Source organism: Zingiber officinale, chromosome 5B (assembly GCF_018446385.1).
Source record: "Zingiber officinale cultivar Zhangliang chromosome 5B, Zo_v1.1, whole genome shotgun sequence".
Lineage (NCBI taxonomy): Eukaryota > Viridiplantae > Streptophyta > Magnoliopsida > Zingiberales > Zingiberaceae > Zingiber > Zingiber officinale.
In genome coordinates, this window is record NC_055995.1 from 85,973,930 (window position 1) to 85,995,593 (window position 21,664).

The 21,664-nt window shown below is 38.8% G+C and overlaps 1 pseudogene; it reads left to right on the plus strand.

The window, feature by feature from the left end:
• LOC121984788 overlaps positions 1-21,500 on the plus strand; it is a 33,802-nt pseudogene extending 12,302 nt beyond the window's left edge.
• Positions 21,501-21,664: the final 164 nt, after the last annotated feature.

The following is a 21,664-nucleotide window of genomic DNA, read 5'->3' on the forward strand; positions in this document are numbered from 1 at the left end:
AAACTCTTTGACACACACATCAAAACCATGATCGTATCGATCAAACCTAGGTCGATTGCACCAACAATCTCCCCTTTTTTGATGTGTGACAATATGTTTAAGTTAGGCATAAATATCAACATGAAAATTAGAAGCAATATGTAAACATGAAGCATATACCCAAGCTCCCCCTTAACATATGCTCTCAACCATAATTTTCAAGTTTTGCACACAGTTAGATTTTCAAGTTTTGCACATAGTTAGGTTTCTAACGTAAACCTTCACATTTCTCCCCCTTTGACACCATCAAAAATTGTACCAAACAAGTACACATACTATGATATCAATGTGGACTTAAAAATACCCAAAACCAGCTCTTGAAGGTGTTGGAAAACAGCTACCAGTCGACTGCTATCTGTCGCAGTCGACTGGCACAAACTAACCCGAATTTCAACATTTTATAGCCAACTTCAGAAATGCATATAAAATTCTAGAAAATTCAAAAAATCATGAAATTTTGAACACATATTTCTTATAATGTTATTTAACAAGGAAAAATATGTTTCCATGAAAATTCATCATATTTTTGAATTTTTAATAAAAATTCAAACACCTTGAAAAATACTCAAGTTTGTATCAACTTAAACCCTAGTTTTGAATTCATATGTTTCAAAATAACTATCCACTATAAATAAAACATAGAATTGTTTTTCAAAACATTTGAAATGTCCAACTATGATCTATGGGCAAGATGTCCATTAATTAAACATTTTCTTTCCCCATAGTTGGCCTATGATCACTAAAAATTGATACATCTCATAACTCATCAAGATGCCATAAGCATAAGTGAATTATTTGTATCATCCTATCATCTCACATTTAAGGTTAGAAAATAATGCAAATCATTGTGAGATGAAGATAACTCCTACTTAGCCCCCTTGATCATGAATTTCTATCAAGGCTAAGTGCTCCCCCTTAAGGTCTCAAGTCAACCATTTTTCAAGAATTTGAACTATGATTTTAATGGTTGACTAACCTAAAATCCTCTAACCCTTGAGAATTGATTTTGGCACCCAATAGAAATTCTTTCTAATTGGGTTAATCAAATATTCCTTGGGGATCCATTTTCTATCTATAGTCTTGGTTTTTTATTAGCCCCTAGCAAGTAGACAATGGTAGGTCTTTTCATTGTTGGGTTTCTTGTATCCTAATCCATTTTTCTTAAAGCTTGCCCTTTGGCTCCCAATAATTATGTTTAGAGTTTTAGAGCCAATTTCAAATTTTCTAAGGGCATTGGTAAGATATTCTACCTTTTCCCTTAATTTCCTATTTTCCTCTTCTAAACATGAATCATATGAACTTGTAGAAGAAGCATGCATATCATCATCCCTAATAGACATGGATTCTAATTTTTCTTTAAGCATGCAAATGTCATTTTTCAAGGTTTTATTTTTCCTTTTTGCCTTGAACAAATCATCATTTGTACTTTTAATGATCTTAATTAAAACATGAGGAGGAAGATTGTATACCTCACTTACCGAGACGTCTGAATCCGATATTTGACCTCCCCCTTCACTTGAGCTCCCTTCTTCATCTTCACTTGATCTCTTTCCCTCTTCATTTTCGGATGAGGTGGAGGCAACATCATCAATTCCCATTAGAGCAAAATTGACTACATGGTGCTCCTCTTCCTCCGATGATGATGATGGATCATCCCATGTTGCTTTTAGGTTTTGAGTCTTCTTCCCTTTTTCTTTTGTCTTCTTCTCCTCCTTCTTCTTCCCTTCCTTCTTCTTCAAGAGAGGACAATCATCTCTTATGTGTCATTCTCCTTGACAATTATAGCAAATGATCTTCCTTGTCCTACTTTTGCTTCTAGAACTTTTCCTAGCACGAGATTTGTTAGAAGAAAAAGATTTAAATGCATTTCTCATCTTCCTTACCATATATGCCTCTTGATCGCTATCCATTGATGCACTTGATTCTTCGGAGTCGGAAGATGGCGGTGATGAAGATTTCTTCTTCTTTCCCTTTCCCTTGTTTGCCACAAGGGCTACTCCTCTTGATCTATGAGTTTCTCCATCTAATCCTTCAACTCTTGTTTCGTAAAGCTCCATTGTTGAGAAGAGTTCATCTAGAGAGGATTTCTCTAGATCCTTTGATATGTAGTATGAATCTACAATGGAGCTCCAAGTTGTGGTTCTTGGGAAAGCATTTAGGGCTTTCATCATCATGTCTCGATTTGAAAGTGTCTCACCTACACTTGTTAGCCCATTAATAATTTCCTTAATTCTAGAATGTAAAATTGATACCTTTTCTCCTTTCTCAAGCTTGATATTGTTGAGTTGAGTTCGAAGGAGGTCTTTTTTTGCCAATTTTGCTTCCGATGTCCCTTCATGAAGCTCCACTAGCTTTTCCCACAAGTCTTTGGCACTTGTATAGTTTCCAATTCTTGTTACTTCTTGTTGTGGAAGAACATGTAGTAGGTGATGCATTGCCTTGGAATTTGCTAGATGCTCTTCTTTTTGCCTTTTGGTCCATCTTGTTATGTCGATTGTCTCATTGCGTTCATCCTTGGGTTCTTCAAAACCACTTCTCATGATTAGCATAATGTCAAAATCGGTATTGAAAAATACCTCCATTTTCTTCTTCCACCATGAGAAGTCCCCTTCGAATTTGGGTGGATGAATATTTGAACCGACCATTTTGATGAAATGCTCTTCTCGGCGATTAGTCTGTTGAAGGGCGTCCTCGCTCTGATACCACTTGTAAGGGATCGGTGGCCGGCTAGAAGGGGGGTTGGATAGCTAGGTCACCCCCAACTTCTTTTCTTCTCTACAAAAGATTAGTGCACACGCGGAAATACAACTAACTAATGAAAACCAATAAAGAAAGAATACCAAATCGCTAACAAGCTTGATGTAACGTGGTTCGGAGATTGCTTGCTCTTACTCCACGGCGTGTCCTTGAAGTGGACGACCCCTTGATCCTTCGGTGGATCAATCCTCGACAATCTCTGGCTAGAGCTTTCTCCTTCTCGGTGGAGCAAACCTCTCACAAAGGATCTCTTCCTCTTTACAATGATGAACTTAGGTTTAGGAGGAAGAGAGTAGGCTTGGAAGCTTTGGGCAATGACAAGGAGTTATTCAACAAGCATGAGTAACCTCCTTCAAGCCCCAAAGCTTCCCTTAAATAAGAGGAGAGAGTTGATCATCATATCAACTCATCTCGGCACCAGTCGACTACAAAACCATCAGTTGACTGGTGTTACCGTTAGAGGTAGCCAACGACTACTTTGCAGCACCAACGGTCAATTACCAGTCGACTGCTAAAACATGCAGTCGACTGATCCATACTAACCGAACGAACAGAACCATTCTGTTCGCGCCCAGTCGACTGCTAAAACATGCAGTCGATTGCTACAGTACTGCTACAGTAACACTACAGTACTGCTACGGTAAAATCCTAAAAAATCAGTTTTACTCCGAGTATAATTTCTCATGCACTTGTACCCTCACCCTTACGACTCATTTGATACTTCCTTTGCAGCTTTAACTTCTTGCCTTCAAGCTTACTTCCTTTGGCTCTCGTCCCTCGAATGCATTCAAGTCCGCGGCTCGTCCCCAATGCCATCCTTCGCGTATGCCTCGAAGTCGCTTCCCTCGGCCCTTGTCCTCACTGCCTTGTCCACGGTCCCTCGGATGCTCCATCCTTCACCGGACCCGAAGCCATCAACTTGAGTCGCATGTGTATCCTGCAAACCTGCACAACTCAAATACACATATCAAATACAAGGGTGAACATAACTTAAACTCTTTGACACACACATCAAAACCATGATCGTACCGATCAAACCTAGGTCGATTGCACCAACAATTATGTGCTCCTATCACCCTGCAAAATGTGTTAGTCCAACAAAAGAAAGTATACCCAGCAAAATGAAATTAGCACAATAAAAATAAGTAATATTAATTATATCTTGTCTATCCGAGACTAGGATCTAGTCAAAGTTTTAATTTAGGTTTCTAAAATAGACCTAAATTAGATCTACGCCTAAAGTCCCCAAATAGGACTCATCCTTAGTGAAACACTCTCCTCTAGTGATTTACCTTACTTACTATGTAGAATCGTTTGACTCACTTATGGTCCACCAGGTCTTCCTGCCAGTTGTCAGGTCCGCAAACCCAACTGAACTTCGGTTAGCTATCAGATGTCGCGTACCTAGCTGGACTTTAAACCAGATATTGGGTCACTTCTTTATCTATCTAGACTTTTACACCAACTATCAAGTCCTCAGACCTAATTGGATTTCAGCCTGGTCTCAGACCAATCAAGTCCTGCACACTTGGTAGGAAGGTTAGATTACACAACACATCTAACTTTAACCTATTTGTCATTCATCAAAACTCAAGTTTGATCATTTGTGCTAACTGCACCAACAATTTCTACCTCCTTTAACTTGTGGGAGAGGCCCTGGGCTTCAGCAGTTTTTTCATCCAAATCTGCCATCATCCGAGCCCTTCTTGCCTTTTTCGATCGGAGCTTGGCTTCATTGGTCTTCAAGGAAGCTTCCATTTTTTGCGCTTTTACTGTCTCAGCGCTAGCTAGCTCCTAGACCTCCTGCACTTTCTGTTCTAGCTCACTCAAGGGGCCAGCTTGTGTCCGAGCCCTTTATTGTGCATCCAAGAATGGGATTTTAGTGAGGGTAGAAGATATTTATAATTCTTCTATCCAACTCCTCAACACCTCATTTGTACGCCCCACACTCACCAAGGTTTGGGATATGTTCATCCCAAGCACCCAAAACTAAAAGAAAGAATTATTAACAGTATTCCAGTTAAAAGGATAAGTCAATTGAAACTTATCGCAGTTAGGTTCTGAGCAAACCCATCCGCCAACCCCATTGTCAAACGACATTCCACTCGGGTCACCACATCCTCTCAGGCTTCTGTTAGCAAATCTTTCAATTATACATGCCCATAGGCTAGCGGAGGATCTGAAGATGAAGCCACCCCTTGGGCAGATGGCACGTTGTGTTGGATCGATGAATTCACTAGAGGGGGCGAATAGCGATTAAAAATATCGTAAAACCTCGAGTCGAGTGCACAGCGGAAGAATAAAATGATCAATGCTAACAAGAATCATTTTACTTGGTTCAGATCCTTTGTCGACTCCTATTCCAAGGCCCGCACTCGTTGAGTGCTTTCGTTGGGCAATTCACTAGCAATTCGAAAAGATGATTACACAGTTTAAATTACAGGAATACTAATAAATAAACAATACCGACAATAATAAGGAAAAGAAAAACAACACTTGTTGGAGAAGCCTCACAGCGTCACAGGAGCACAACACAGAAGAGCAAGCATTGGAAGATCTTGTTATGAGATGTTCTTTGCTCCAGGGCTCATCCTCCTTATATAGGAGGCTTCGGGTGCCCGAATCCCTTCCGGGCACCTAGACTGTGACGTAGCCCAGCCAACCAGAGCGCTCCACGTTGCGACGTCGTTTTAAACTTTGCATTCCGAGCGCCTGGATCCCTTTCGAGTGCCCGAATCCCTTCCTACTAATTCAATTAATCATTATCAATAGTTTATTGATTAGCTTTTACTTAATTTAACAAATTAAAACTTATTTGAATAATTTAAATGAATTAATAATTTAACTTTTCACTTCATTCTGGATTTAACTTAAGTAGGATTAACTAAGTTTAAACTTAGTATTAATTCAGAGTTAAAGTTATTAAACCAAGTTAAGTAAAATTCAATTTAAGTCAACCTTTAATTAAGATAAATTATGATTTAATTTAAGTAGTTAACGTTCTAACGTAAAGTCAAGTTTGATTTAAAATAATTTAGAGTAGAGTTAATTTTTAAAGTTTTTACTTCACTTATTTACTTATTAATTATTTAATTCAGCTTAGAATTTTAAGTTAACCAAATCTTAATAATTTCATTAGGATTTAGACTTAGTTTAACTTTAAGTTTACATGAAATACTTTTTAAGTTAAAATATTTTTTTTAACTAATTTTTAAAATAATTATTTAAAACAAATTTAAAATAATTTTTTAAAAGGATTTAAAATGATTTTTAAAATAATTTAAAAAGTATTTTTAAAATAATTTTTAAGTAATTTTTTAAAAGGATTTTTAAAATCATTTTAAAATTATTTTTTAAATAAATTTTTAAAAGGATTTTTCAAATGATTTTCAAATTATTTTTTAAATAAATTTTTTTAAAAGAATTTTTAAAATATTTTTTAAATAATCTTTTAAAATAATTTTTAAAAGGATTTTTAAAAAGTTTTAAAATAATTTTTTTAACAAAAAAATAAAAGGATTTCTAAATAATTTTTTTAAAAGAATTTTTTAAAAATGATTTTTAAAATATTTTTTAAATAATTTTTTAAAATAATTTTTAAAAGTATTTTTAAAACATTGTTAAATAATTTTTAAAAGAATTTTTAAATAATTTTTTAATGATTTTTTAAAAGGTTTTTAAAAGAATTTTATAAAAGAATTTAAAAATGATTTTTAAAATATTTTTTAAATAATTCTTTAAAAGTATTTTTAAAACATTGTTAAATAATTTTTAAAAGACTTTTTAAAAAGATTTTTAAATAATTTTTTAAAAAAATTAAAAAGTTTTTAAATAATTTTATAAAATAATTTTTTAAAAGGATTTTTCAAATGATTTTTTAATAATTTTTAAAAGGATTTTTTAAATGATTTTTAAAAGAATATTTTAAACTGATTTTTAAATAAATTTTTAAAATGATTTTTAAATAAATTTTTAAAAGGATTTTGAAATGATTTTTTAAATAATTTTTAAAAGAAATTTTAAAAGGATTTTTTAAACAGATTTTTTAATAAAATTTTTAAAATAATTTTTAATATGATTTTAAAAAAAAATAAAATAATTTTTGAAAGGATGTTTAAAATGATTTTTAAATATTAATTTAATTTAATTTAATTTTTAATTTTAATTTAATTTTCAATTTTTAATTTACTTTAATTTTAATTAGATTTAATTTTAGTTAGACTTAATTTAATTATATTTAATTTAATTTTAGTTAGATTTAATATAATTAGATTTAGTAAGATTCGATTCGATTTGTTTCGATTCAATTTAGTTCAATTTGATTTGGTTTGATTCGATTTGAAGTCCTTAGTCATATCATCCGATCTAAATTTTCAATCAGGTAATCCTATAGTTTTTGTGAGATGAAGTTAAGTTCAATTTTAGGGTTTGGTTTAACTTTGTGTGTTAGATTCAGGTTTAGCTTTGGGCTCAACAAATAGACATTCTTTGGATAAACTTCTGAGCTATGGTGAGTCACTTGGACTTCATTAGAGTAACCATACCTTCGAGGTTTTTCAAATAGTCATATCCACTGAACTTAGTACAAAATCTTAGTCTAACTAGTTAGGATCCGTAAGGGGTAGTTTCAGTTAGTTTCACTTAGTCAAATGCACCAGGTCAAAGTCATATCTTCCTAGACATGCATAGACTAAGCTTCCCTAACTTACTATCATCCAAAACTTCACCAGTACTGTAGGTCAAGTTAAACTATTATCTCTTTGAACTAGTCCTAATTACCCTGCCGGGTAGGTTGGTTTTAGTTACCCTATCGGGTAGGTTTGTTTTGGAGGTGTCAGCTATTTTGGAGCCTCCCCTGAATTATTGATTCAATTTAAGTTTTAGTTTTAGTTAAGATTTAATGTTTAATTTGTAACTTTAAATTTAAGTTTTTAATTTTGAATTAATTGAATTTGCCAAATTGTCCTTCTTTAAAAGAGTATATTTAATGTTTAAGTTTTTATTAATTTTTAATTTTGAATTAATTAAATTATTTGAATTATATCTCTTTAAAGATTTATCTTTTAACCTTTTATTAATTGTTAATTTTGAATTTTCTAGACTATCTTTGTTTAACATGTTATCTTTAACATTTAAGTTTGTTAAATTTAGTTTTGATTTTGTCAAAGTGTTTGATTTTATCCTTATATTTTCTTTAACTTTTAAGTTGATAGGATTAGTTGAATTTATTAGATTAGTCATGTCTTTAAAATTTATTTTTTTGTTAATTAGATTATCTTGGGTTTGGATAGGATTTTCTGGATTGATATTGTCTAGATTATTAAATAATTTATTAAGAAATTTATTAATTTTATCTAGATCAATATTGATCTTGTCATCATTATCATTTGAATTTCAGATTTATTTAAGTTTAAATTTAAATTTTTAATATTTAACTTTTCTGAATTTGTTAATTTATTTAAATTTTTGTGTACAATAATATTTTTAATATTATTAGTTGAATTTTTCTTAGAGGTAAAGTCATTCAAATTGATTTGGCTATCATTTGAATTTTTAGGGTTATTAATTATTTTCAAATTTTCTGAATTTTCTAAATTAATTAGATTCGTTTTATCAGATAATATCCTAGGGGTATTTTTGCATGTATTATCAAATACACTATTTTCACGTATATTTTCAAAAATATTAACATGCATATTTTTTAATCTACTACTAGCAGGGATATTTTGGTAAAAATTACTAACCTTGAGCGCAACCCCTAATTCAGTAGGCTTTTCGATTGGATTTGATTCGAGTCCAGATTTGATTTTGACTTAATCTTCTAGTTCCATCGACTCCTCGTGAAGTTTGATCAACTGGATCCAAAGCTCATGTGCATTCTTGTACTTTTCTAGTCTGTGTAAAACATTGTTAGATAAAACATTACAAATAATTTTACTTATATTTTTGTTTAGTTCTGAGTTCTGAGAAGGTTTTCTCAATATCAGCCAATAATCAATGTTTAGACTTCCTAAGAAACATTTCATTCTTCGCCTCCAGTAGTTGAAATCTTCTTGATCCTATAGTGGTGGTTCGTGGATGCTCTGTCCTTCTTGAATAGACATTGGTATATGCAAAAAAAAATAGATCAGAGACAATTTCCAAGACTTTGTCTTGGGGTAAGCAATGTGGGAGATAAGAAAATATGCGAATTTTTTTTTATTTTTTTTATTTAAAAAAAAATAAAATATTAAAAAATATTATTACAAATTTTGAAAAATACACTATTTTTCTAATATTGATGAATGATGAAAAGATGAAAATGACTTTTTCAAAAATAATTTTGGAGGAAAAAAATGAAAGGCATAAGGATTTATTTTAAATACAAATGATATCTATTTTTCTTTAAAAAGAACCTCCCTTGCTTGATTGGTGGTTGCACCAATTCAAAACCTCCACTTGTTGGATCGATGAATTCGCTAGAGGAGGGAGGGGGGTGAATAGCGATTAAAAAATATCGTAAAAACTCGAGTGCAGTGCAAAGCGGAAGAATAAAATGATCAATGCTAACAAGAGTCGTTTTACTTGGTTCGGAGCCTTTGCCGACTCCTACTCCAAGGCTCGCACTCGTTGAGTACTTTCGTTGAGCAATTCACTAGCAATTCGAAAAGATGATTACACAATTTAAATTATAGGAATGCTAATAAATAAACAATGTCGACAATAATAAGGAAAAGAAAAACAGCACTTGTCGGAGAAGCCTCGCAGTGTCGCTAGAGCACAGCACAGAAGAGCAAGCGTTAGAAGATCTTGTTCTGAGATGTTCTTTGCTCCAGGGCTCATCCTCCTTATATATGAGGCTCCGGACGCCCAAATCCCTTCCGGGCGCCTGGACTGTGACGTAGCCCAGCCAACCAGAGCGCTCCACATTGCGACGTCATTTGGAATAAACTTTGCATTCTGGGCGCCCGGACCACTTTTCTCTAGAAAGTCCTTCTCCTGCAAGAAAGAGTTAGTCCGAGGCAAAATGCAAACTATATTACTCTACAAAACAAAGTATTAACACAGTTATAATGAACAAATAGGGTATTAATTAGATTCTGTCTCCTCGAGACCGGAATCTAATCACGATCTCAACTTAGATTTCCGAAATGGATCTAAGTTGGATCGATGCCTAATGTTCCCTTCCCGGAAATGTGTCCTCACAGTCACTCCCCTCTAGTGATTTACCTTCACTTACCTGCCAGACGTCCGGTCATCCTGTCGACCCGTCTGGACTTTGTGTCAGACGTCCGGTCAGCCCTTCGACTCTTCTGGACTTCGTGCCAGAGTCCGGTCAGCCCTTCAACCCGTCTGGACTTCGTGCCAGCTATCCGGTCTGTCTGTCGACCTAGCTGGGCTTTGTGCCAAACATCTAATCTTCCCGTCGACCTGTCTGGGCTTCTCCTTCACACTTGGTCAAAGTGTTAGATCATAATGAACCTAACTTAACTTACTTTGTCATTCATCAAAACTTAAATTAGATCGTTAGTGCTAACCGCACTAACACGTTGAAGATAGCAAAGAATTAAAATCGGCTCTTCGACTAATAGGATGAACTAGGCTGGAAGGAAGCCCCCGTAAGAAGCTCGGTCGGACGAGAGCATGGCGCCAAAAAAGTTGGGGCAATGGGAGATCCACCCGACAGGGAAACTGTTTCCCCTTGGATCGGGCTATGAGAGGGTAGAATCGAAGGAATCTGCTCTGGATACAAGGGTTGAGTGCCTTCCCTATCTCATGTGGGTCATGGGGAATGCATGATGGTTGAGGGCATCCTCTCAGAAGATGGTTGCTTAGCAGTGTCGAAACAACATCTTTTACACTTAACGCTCAGTCGTGTTTCAAATTCAAGGGGAGGAACTTCCTTTAGCCCTATGAGAGGGCCAGAAGGTAATCTTTCTCCCACACTCGAAGTCGTACCAGTACCACTCGCTTGGTTGTTGGAAGCCTCTCCAACGAGGTTGGCCGGTTGATCTTCTCGCTCAGCCAAAAGGGATTGGCCTCGCTGATCTAGTTTGGCCTCTTCCAATCATAGAGACTCGGAAGCCAAAGCTTTGAACATGGTCCTGGATGCACAAAATAGAAAGGACCTCAATTAGAAATATCATAAAAACTAAGTTATTGATTCTTGGCAAAAGAGAAGGGAATCGTCACTCGGACTGGACTCAGTCAAAACATGTAGAGGAGGCCCTTGTGCAACAGCTGGGAGATGTTGAATTGCAGGTCGGCCAACTTCCTTGAAGCAAAAACGAATTCAGGTTTGTGGTGGTGGTCTCCTAACTCAGGAGAGGGGAAAAGGTACGCTTGCCAACCGATCGACTAAGACACAGAATTAGACACTTGGATAAAAAAAAAAGAAACGAGATTTTTATCCCTTATTAGACAAATGCATTTTCTTGAAGAAAACTGTCTTAGGACAAGATTGAAATAAGAAACCCCTAGGCTCTGATTTTTTAGAAAATTAAAAATAGTGGAACATATGAGGGACTAAGGGAATATCATACAAACGGAATAGGATCGTCATTCCACACATAGATCGGAAGGCGTTGGGAGCAAGTTGTTGGAGCAGGATGCGGAAGTATTGGCTTATTTCGAATAGAAAGTAGGGGATAGGGAAGTGAAGACCAGATTGAAGTTGATCTTTGAAGAAGACGACATAGCCCAACGGAGGATGGTGAGGAAGGTTTTGAGGGTCAAGAATAAAAATGCGTAGGTTTTTGGGGATCTCAAAAGCTAGACGGGCGGTTTCAAGGTCGTAGTTATCAAAATCAAAACGAGTTGACATGTACCAAGGGATAAGGGTTTCTTGGGCCATGGATAAACAAAGGAGAGACGCAGAAAGATAGGAAAAAACACTTACTAGGAAGATCATGGGAAAGGATGCATAATCGGTAGAAGTCGCTTGAGAGGAAAACTGAAGAAGACAAGGCACGAATGGATTGCCTCCTAAAAAGCTTAGGGTTTTTAACAAGAGCTCTGAGACATCTTTAAAGCCTGAACCATCCGATCAAACGGGTTAATTGGTTGCAACCGTCAGATCAGAGGGGGTGAATCATCGTTGATTCGTATAAAAAGACATGCATAAGCTATTCCACCGGCGAAAGGGGAATTGGTGGAACACGTGGCGGATTGCCCATAAAACGACATTTATGATGAATAAGACAATCAAATCATTTCGCTGATACACCCTCAAGCATATCACTGACACCTTACCTTGCATTTAAAGCACCTAACAGACATTTTTTAGGAAGATAACGTTAATGTTAATATTGAGTGACGATGGTTGGAGTCGCTAGTCGACTGGATGATCAGATGACAGAAGGACTTGAGTCTAGTCAGTCGGCAATGAACCTCTTTCAACTAGACTTAAAGGGGAGGCTTGTGATACGGCGTATTGTGAGTGACTCCAAAGGTAATGTAGGGTCTGTTGGTGCAACCTTAGGTCAAGGTTGACTTGGTTGACCTGACTCGAGTTGGTAAAGGGTGACCTGACTCGAGTTGTATTTTGATGTTTGACAATGTTTGACGAGAGTAGAAAAGTTGTATTCTGATGTGTTGACAAGAATACAAACTTGGGAGATTGTTGGTGCAACCATAGGTCAAGGTTGATCTGGTTGATCTGGTTGACCTGAAAAGTCCAAGCAGGGAGCTTGGCACTGGAAAAGTCCAAGTATGGAGACTTGGCACTGGAAAAGTCCAAGCAGGGAGCTTGGCACGCGAAAAGTCCAAGTATGGAGACTTGGCACGGGAAAAGTCCAAGTATGGAGACTTGGCACTGGAAAAGTCCTGGTGAGTGAAGCCAGGCAGTGAGAAAGTCCTAACTGGGATGTTAGGCAGTTGGAAAGTCTTGGTGAGTGAAGCCAGGCAGTGAGAAAGTCCTAACTGGGATGTTAGGCAGTTGGAAAGTCCTGGTGAGTGAAGCCAGGCAGTGAGAAAGTCCTAACTGGGATGTTAGGCAGTGTGGAAATCCTGGTGAGTGAAGCCAGGTGAAAGTCCTGGTGAGTGAAGCCAGGCAAGGGAAAATCCAGATGGATCAGGGATGATCGGACATCTGGTGTAGAGAAAAGTCCAAGTGGGTCAAAGGGATTGACCGGACACTTGGTGGAGAGTCTTAGCAGGTCAAGGGACTGACCGGATGCTAAGCATGATGTACCAACAGGTCAAAGTTGACCGGATGTTGGTTTAGGAGACTTGGGACTTGGTTTGAGCAAAAACCAAGCTCTGGATCGGTCTGCAGATCGATCCAGCGATACGTTTGTGTATCTGATCGATCTGGTGACCGATCAGATAACAAACAGAAGGGTTCTGTAAGACATCTGATCGGTCTGGAGACCGATTAGAAGAGTTGAGCAGAGACACAGCCACCTCTCGTACAGAGAGGTGGGATCGGTCCGGGGACCAATCAGATTGGGGCCTGATCGGTCCCCATGACCGATCAGCAGGAAGCCTGATCGGTCCACGGGACCGATCAGGGTACGCACAGAGAGTTGGGCAACTCTCTGTGCTCTATTCTGATCGGTCTGGGGACCGATCAGCATAGAGCCTGATCGGTCCCCACGACCGATCAGACCAGCCCCAGACCGATCAGGGTGATGCCTGATCGGTCCACACACTAGCCGTTGCGACACAACGGCTAGATTCTGTGTCTTCTGTGTCTTCTTCGTAGGTGCAGGTATAAGACCTCTACAGGAGACGAAGAAGATAACAACTCTCTTCCTCACGACACTGCGATTTGAGCTTTGCTGAGCTCCTCTTTGCTGAAGCTTCGCGTGAGCTTCGTGCTGGTTTTCTAGCTGCTGGCATCCGTGAAGCTGCTGCTTCATCAACGGACTCCAGACGAGAAGGCAAGCTTGTTTGTTTTACATTCATATTGTTCTTGCTCTTCTTTGTATCTCCTGTATTGCTTTTGCAAAAGATTGTGGCGAGGTTTCTCCACCCATAAGGAGTTCTTGTTAGCCGGTTTTCCGGGGACTCATCCACCGACGGATTGATAGGCTTCGTCCACCTTACGGACACGCCGAGGAGTAGGAGTTCATCTCCGAACCTCGTTATATGGTTTGTCTTTCTTCTCTTGTTTTCTTTCTACGTTGTATTTCCGCTGCACTAACCTAATCGTAGGAAGAAACGAGAAAGATTGGGGTCGGCTATTCACACCCCCCTCTCTAGCCGTACGAAGGATCCTAACAAGTGGTATCAGAGCGAGGTCGCTCTTCATCGGATCAACACCCGTGGGAGCAAAGCTAGAGAATGGATCTCTATGGAGAAGACATCACCATTCCACCCTTCTACGAATGCGGTGACTTCGCGTATTGGAAGGTAAGGATGAAGTACTTTCTTATGACTAACATAATGAATTGGTTTTGTGTACAAGAAAGTTTTATTCCTCCGGTGGATAAGGAAGGAAAACCACTTGAGAAGAAGGAGTGGACAAGAGAACAAATTCACAAATCCGAAATCAACGAAGAGGTAACGAGAATAATTGAATTTTCATTGCCTACTAACATCTTGTGTAAGATAGGTTACAACAATGCCAAGGAATTATGGGATAACTTGGCCAAGTACCATGAGGAGAGCTCCACTTCAAGCCATGAAGAGGAGCCTAGTGAGCCAAGTAGCTCACATCATGGAGGGAGCGAATTGGGAGTTGAGGGCTACTCAACATCCAAGGAAGAAGAGGAGGAGAGTTCCTCTTGTTCAAGATCGGAGCAAGAAGAAGATTCTACCTCCGGAAGGGATGAAGAAGAAAGCTCATCTCCACCCTCAACCCTAGGTAACTCAAGCAATTTAAGTTCAATTAAATTACACATTATGTGCTTTGAGTGTAGGGAACATGGACATTACAAGAGTAAGTGTCCGAAGAGGGTAAGAAAGACTCCACCGGCACCAAAGGTCAAGGAAGCCGGAGTCCCAACACGCAAGGGCAAGGAGCACGTGGTGTGCTTCCAATGCAAGCGAAGGGGGCATTATCGGAGCCAATGTCCGAGAGGGAGGCAATCTCACAAGGACAAGAGATCGAGCATATGTATAGGGGGAGCTAGGGCAAACCCTAAGGTAATCTCTAAGGCACATTCTTGCAATTCTAGTAAGATGCATGCTAGTAGCCTTATTGCTATTGTCAAGAATGATAAGCATGTTAATTATAGAAATCGATACACATGCTTAGGTGCCAAACATGTGAGCCTAGATAAGGATAACACTAGGAAAGCCAACCCTAGAATTAACTCATCTAAGGCTAAGGAAAATCTAGGTAGAAATCCCAAATCATCTAGACATATGCCTAGGAATACCTCAAAGAAAAATGACAAATTAACACTTGAGGTATTAGAGAGGGAAAATCAAGTCTTGAGGTCAAGACTTGATAATTTAGAAAATGCTCTTAAAAATATGGAGAAGTCATCTCTAGGGTTTAAGAGTCAAAAACCCAAGTCCAAGGACAAGAAAGGTTTGGGTCACAAGCCTAAGTCCCAAGTGGTCAAGCCCACTTATCATAGTGTTCCATTCGATTATGGAACAAAACCTAGGGCTAGGAAGACCATTACCAAGGTCACAAGGGAAGTCACCCCTATAGTTGACCTTGATGAGACCCAAATGACCAAGGCTTTAAAGCCTAAGAGGGTCATTAGGAGGGTTGCTAGGGAAGTTATCCCTAGTGAATATTTAGTGAACCCAATGAGCTCTAATAGGTATTGGGTTCCTAGGAGCATCTTCTCTACCCCATAAATGGGTTAGAGAGTGTCAACTCCAATAAGAAGGGTAGTTAACCCAACTTTGAGGAATTGACACTCAAGGAGCATTTTCAAGGTTTTGTGAACCTTTGAAAATGAAATGGAATTATCATTTACTCCTTGGAAGAGTAAAATGTGCCATTATGGAAAAGAATGATTTTAATCGGCACAATTTGGGAAAATCTAGAGAACTCTCGAGGAAAAATGAAACATGCCAAGTTTTGAGGATAAATTTGATCTTTAAGTGGCATGAATTAATCTAGAGTTCAAGAAGTGTCAAAATTAGGATTTTGGCATTTTAGGACAATCTAGGATTAAGTTTGAAGTTAGCCAAGTGGTTAAGGATACTTAGATAGGTAATCTAGGTATATTTATGTATGCTAAATCTTGCCATGATTGTTTGCCCTCACATGTCATGACATCATGTTTAGTTTTATTATCATTTGAAATGTCATGATAATGCTTAGGCTAGTTTTTATGTCATGTTTATTTAAGTTTCAAACTTTATGCCATGACATCATGACATTGGCACATGTCTTCATTTATGATACCATTTTATGCTATGTCATCATCTCTTGCATTAATAATCAATTGAATTGATTTAAGGATGAAAAATACATTTTGATATTGAGATCAAATTTGTGTTTAGAAAATGCATGAGACCTTAGTCTAAGATACCTAAACCCATATCTCACATCAAAATTGTCATGGATGTGTTTGATACACTTTAGATGTGTGTGAGATATTAGGATCATGAATTAGGATCAAGGTGCATAGTTCTTGTACCTAGATGAGCCTAATTCAAGAAATGGAGGATCATAGGGAAAGCGTGTGTACAAGTCATGTACATTTAGCCCTAAGATTATGGTCCTAAATTAAAAGGTTTAAAATCATTTTGAAATTGATTTGGAAAACCTTGATGAAGCCATCTTAGTGATTGCATTCATCATTGAACATTGTGATACAAAGTTGAGTTAAACTTGAACTATTTCAAAGTTTTTGAACTTTGTATCAAGATTGAAAAATGGAAGTTATTTTCATAGAAAACTATTTTTCCACGATAGTATATGGTATGAGGAATGTATCCTCAAAATTTCACAATTTTTTGAATTTTCTGGAATTTGTTGTGAGTTTCTGAATTTCGGGAGAGAAGAAATCAGAAACCGCCTGATCCAAGGCTGGATCGGTCACTGGACCGATCCAGGGAAGGCTGGATCGGTCTGGGGACCGATCCAGAGGGGTCCTGATCGGTCCGGTGACCGATCAGGTGTGCTGAATTTGCTGAATTTCGACTGTGGTCTGAAATTTCAGCTAGAAGTTGGGTTTTGTGGATTTCTAAAGTTTTGAAACTCTCCAAGACATTGTTGGTGCAATGGTCAAGGGGGAGTTTTACCTAATTGTCAAGGGGGAGTTGACTTTTAGGGGGAGTTTTTACTCCAAAATACTTTTGAGGATTAGTGATATGGGATTATCACTAAGTTGATTGTTGAGTTTAGTATCAAGGGGGAAATTAAGAGTTTCAATGAAAGGTATGGGACTTTCATTAGGAAGAAACTCTTGACCTTGATACCCTCCTTTTTCTTTTTGATGTGTGTCAAAAAGGGGAGAGCGTTCATTGGAGAATTATTGGAGAACCCAAGTTAGGTTATCGGGTTAACCTAAGCTAGGGGAAGAATGTCAAGGAATGTTCAAGGAAGAACATTGGAATTCTTTTTGATGTGTGTCAAAAAGGGGGAGAATTATACCCAAGTTAGGTTATCGGGTTAACCGAGAATGCTCAAGGAAAGAACATTGGACATTGGAAGATGGTTGGAAAACCTAAGTTAGGTTATCGGGTTAACCTAACTTGATTTTGGATTTTGTCAAACATCAAAAAGGGGGAGATTGTTGGTGCAACCTTAGGTCAAGGTTGACTTGGTTGACCTGACTCGAGTTGGTAAAGGGTGACCTGACTCGAGTTGTATTTTGATGTTTGACAATGTTTGACGAGAGTAGAAAAGTTGTATTCTGATGTGTTGACAAGAATACAAACTTGGGAGATTGTTGGTGCAACCATAGGTCAAGGTTGATCTGGTTGATCTGGTTGACCTGAAAAGTCCAAGCAGGGAGCTTGACACTGGAAAAGTCCAAGTATGGAGACTTGGCACTGGAAAAGTCCAAGCAGGGAGCTTGGCACGCGAAAAGTCCAAGTATGGAGACTTGGCACGGAAAAAGTCCAAGTATGGAGACTTGGCACTGGAAAAGTCCCAGTGAGTGAGCCTGGGGGAAAGTCCTAACGGGATGTTAGGCGGTTGGAAAGTCTTGGTGAGTGAAGCCGGAGGAGAAAGTCCTAACTGGGATGTTAGGCGGTTGGAAAGTCCAGTGAGTGAAGCTGGGGGAAAGTCCTAACGGGATGTTAGGCAGGTGGAAATCTGGTGAGTGAAGCGGTGAAAGTCCCGTGAGTGAAGCCAGAAGGAAAATCCAGATGGATCGGGATGATCGGACATCCGGTGTAGAAAAAGTCCAAGTGGGTCAAAGGGATTGACCGGACACTGGGTGGAGAGTCAGGGAGGGACCGGATGCTAAGCATGATGTACCAACAGTCAAGGTTGACCGGATGTTGGTTTAGGAGACTTGGGACTTGGTTTGGGCAAAAACCAAGCTCGGGATCGGTCTGCAGATCGATCCAATGATATATGTGTATCGATCGATCCGGTGACCGATCGGATAACAAATGAAGGGTTCTAAGACATCCGATGGGTGCGGAGACCGATCGGAAGAGTTGAGCAGAGATACGCCCACCTCTCGTGAGAGGTGGGATCGTCCGAGGACCGATCGAGATCGGTCCCCATGACCGATCAGCAGAGCTGATCGGTCCACGGACCGATCAGGTCAGCCTGGCACGCTAGGAAACTCTATCTGATCGATCCGGGACCGATCAGCATAGAGCTGATCGGTCCCCACGACCGATCGGACCCCAGACCGATCAGGGTGATGCCTGATCGGTCCACACACTAGCCGTTGCGACACAACGGCTAGATTCTGTGTCTTCTGTGTCTTCTTCGTAGGTGCAGGTATAAGACCTCTACAGGAGACGAAGAAGATAACAACTCTCTTCCTCACGACACTGCGATTTGAGCTTTGCTGAAGCTTCGCGTGAGCTTCGTTCTGGTTTTCTAGCTGCTGGCATCCGTGAAGCTGCTGCTTCATCAACGGACTCCAGACGAGAAGGCAAGCTTGTTTGTTTTACATTCATATTGTTCTTGCTCTTCTTTGTATCTCCTGTATTGCTTTTGCAAAAGATTGTGGCGAGGTTTCTCCACCCATAAGGAGTTCTTGTTAGCCGGTTTTCCGGGGGCTCATCCACCGACGGATTGATAGGCTTCGTCCACCTTACGGACACGCCGAGGAGTAGGAGTTCATCTCCGAACCTCGTTATATGGTTTGTCTTTCTTCTCTTATTTTCTTTCTACGTTGTATTTCCGCTGCACTAACCTAATCGTAGGAAGAAACGAGAAAGATTGGGGTCGGCTATTCACACCCCCCTCTCTAGTCGTACGAAGGATCCTAACAGGGTCGACAGTTAAGATAATGTGGCAATCAAAGTCAAGATAATATGATAGTCAAAGTCAAGGTGTATGTATTCGAAAGGACTACTTTCAATGGGACTCAGCTCCCCACTCCTCATAAGCAGGGCTCCCAACATAAACCCGATCGGTCCTAAAGTCGATCGGATCTCTAGGGCTCAATTCCTCACTTCTCATGGGCATATCTCCCAACATAAATCCGGTCGGCCCTATAGTCGGTTGGACCTCCGGGACTCAGTTTCCCACTTCTCATGGGCGTGACTCCTATCCCAACATAAGCTCAATCGGTCCTAGAACCGATTAGATCTCCAGGGCTCAGCTTCCCATTTTTAATGGGTATGACTCTCAACATAAATTTGGTCGGCACCAGAGTCGACCGGACCTCCGGGGCTCAATTCCCCACCTCTCATAGGCATGGTTCCCAACATAAACCCAACTAGTAGCATAATCGGTCGAACCTCTGGGGCTTAGTTCCCCACTTCTCATGGGCAAACTCCCAACATAAATCTGATTGGCCCTAAAGCCAGTCGGACATTTAGGGTTCAGTTCCCTACTTCTCATGGGCATGACTCCCAATATAAACCCGACTAACCCTAGAACCGGTCAGATTTTTAGGGCTCAGTTCCCCACTTCTCATGGGCATGACTCCCAACATAAGCCCAACCGGCACTAGAGCCGGTTGAATCTCCGGGGCTCAGTTTCTCACTTTGCATGGGAATGACTTCCAACATAAACCCGACCCACACTATAGTTGATCAGACTCCCTCTAGGATATAACTTTGTCAGGGAATTGCAACCACCTATCAGAGAATAACGGCTACTCACTAGGAAATATTCCCCTACTTGGACATATATGCACAACGAAACTTTCCTCTGCCTAGAAGAAGGATGTCATACATCTTCCACTACCCTACATATTATGTCACCTGATATTCTATGACGCCTCATTATTGCGGAGGTTATAAGAGACAATATAAAAAGGGGTCCTCTCTGTTGGTCAGGTACGCGCGTACGCACACGTATTCATATTACTGTTCTACTATTCATTTTCTTCTCCATTTTCGCTCGGATATCGTTCTAACTTGAGCATCAGAGTGTCTGTGCCAAGGACCCTCTCCCTGGTTCTCACTCTAACGTTCCTGTTGGCTCTGCTTGTGGTGTGCGTAGGTCCACAGCTCCTAGCTCTAGGTCCGTAGCTCTCAGCTCGAAGTTTTCCCTCCGTCAACATTCTTGCCCCCTCATCATCTGCACATCTACTCAACTTCCGAACGGAATCAATGATTAAAAACAGTTTTTGAAAATAATCTTTTTAATGAAAATAAGCTCAAAATGACAGAAGGTTACAAGTCTGTTCTAATCTAGGTAAACCTTCCAATTTCGGTCATATACAATCAAGAATTAAGAAGCTATTAGAGCATATTATAAGAAGTTTTATATTCGCATTCTTACATCATTCATGGATATTTATTTATGCATTAAATTATCAATTTGTTTCTAACCAACCAATTCATCTTTTGATATTGATCCTTCACTTTTCTCTCACATAATAGCCCTGTTTTTTTATTTTTTTTTACTCTGTGTCGCTTAAAATTGATCGATTTTATGAAGCCGCTGATAAGTAATATTTGACCTTCTCGTTTGATTCCATTTGTTTTTCACTTTTATGAGCTATATTGAAGGCAGATACTACATTTTATTTTTGCTGAATGCCTCTATGAACAGATATGACTTCCCTTGGACTCCACCAAATTAGTTCCCTTCTACGGAGGAGCCGAATATCATGATTATCATCACCATGTAGGACGGCAGAGCCAAAGCAATTTTGCTTCTGTATTTACCTACTGTGACTATATTTACGGCACAGACAAGGTCAGTGAATCTTGTTCAAATGAGTTAGTATCCTCAAATAAAAGGTAACCAAGGTTGATGCCACAACCACCTTCTTTCTTTCTATGATTGCAGGGATACAGATATCACAAGGCACTCCTAGCAAAGGTACTTCCCAAACTTTTAAAATTTTCGGTTAATCATTACCATCTTTGCATTTGCACTGCTTAGATGTTATTAATTTGTCTGGTATTTCTCTGCCTGATTGGTTGCGACAACAGTTAAAGACGTCGTCGAAAAACTACAACGAAAAAGGACAAACCAATGGTTTTAAGGACAATCGGAAGTTCGATTAGGCTTATGATTCTCTTGCAATGTATTGACCTGTGTGTTACTTGCAAGTTGCAAACTCCTAACCGGCAGATCTCTCGCTTCATATTGCAACTAATCGTAGAAGTGAGATTCTTTTGTGTCCTGTGTGATCTTTGCAGAACTGGGTGGACTATATCATCCGGTTAAACTTTTAAAAAACTAAATAAATTCTGAGGGCAAACCAAAATTTTCAATACACATTGCTCAGGCAAAATTGCTGTCTTTAATAATTTTAGAATTTCTCATTTCAAATTTTACTTTTGCAAATGCGTTAGTGTGAGATTCAAAATTTTACATAAATGTACCTAATTTCTTTTTTTAAAAAATAATGAAATATACCTGCAATTTACCGACTTTGCA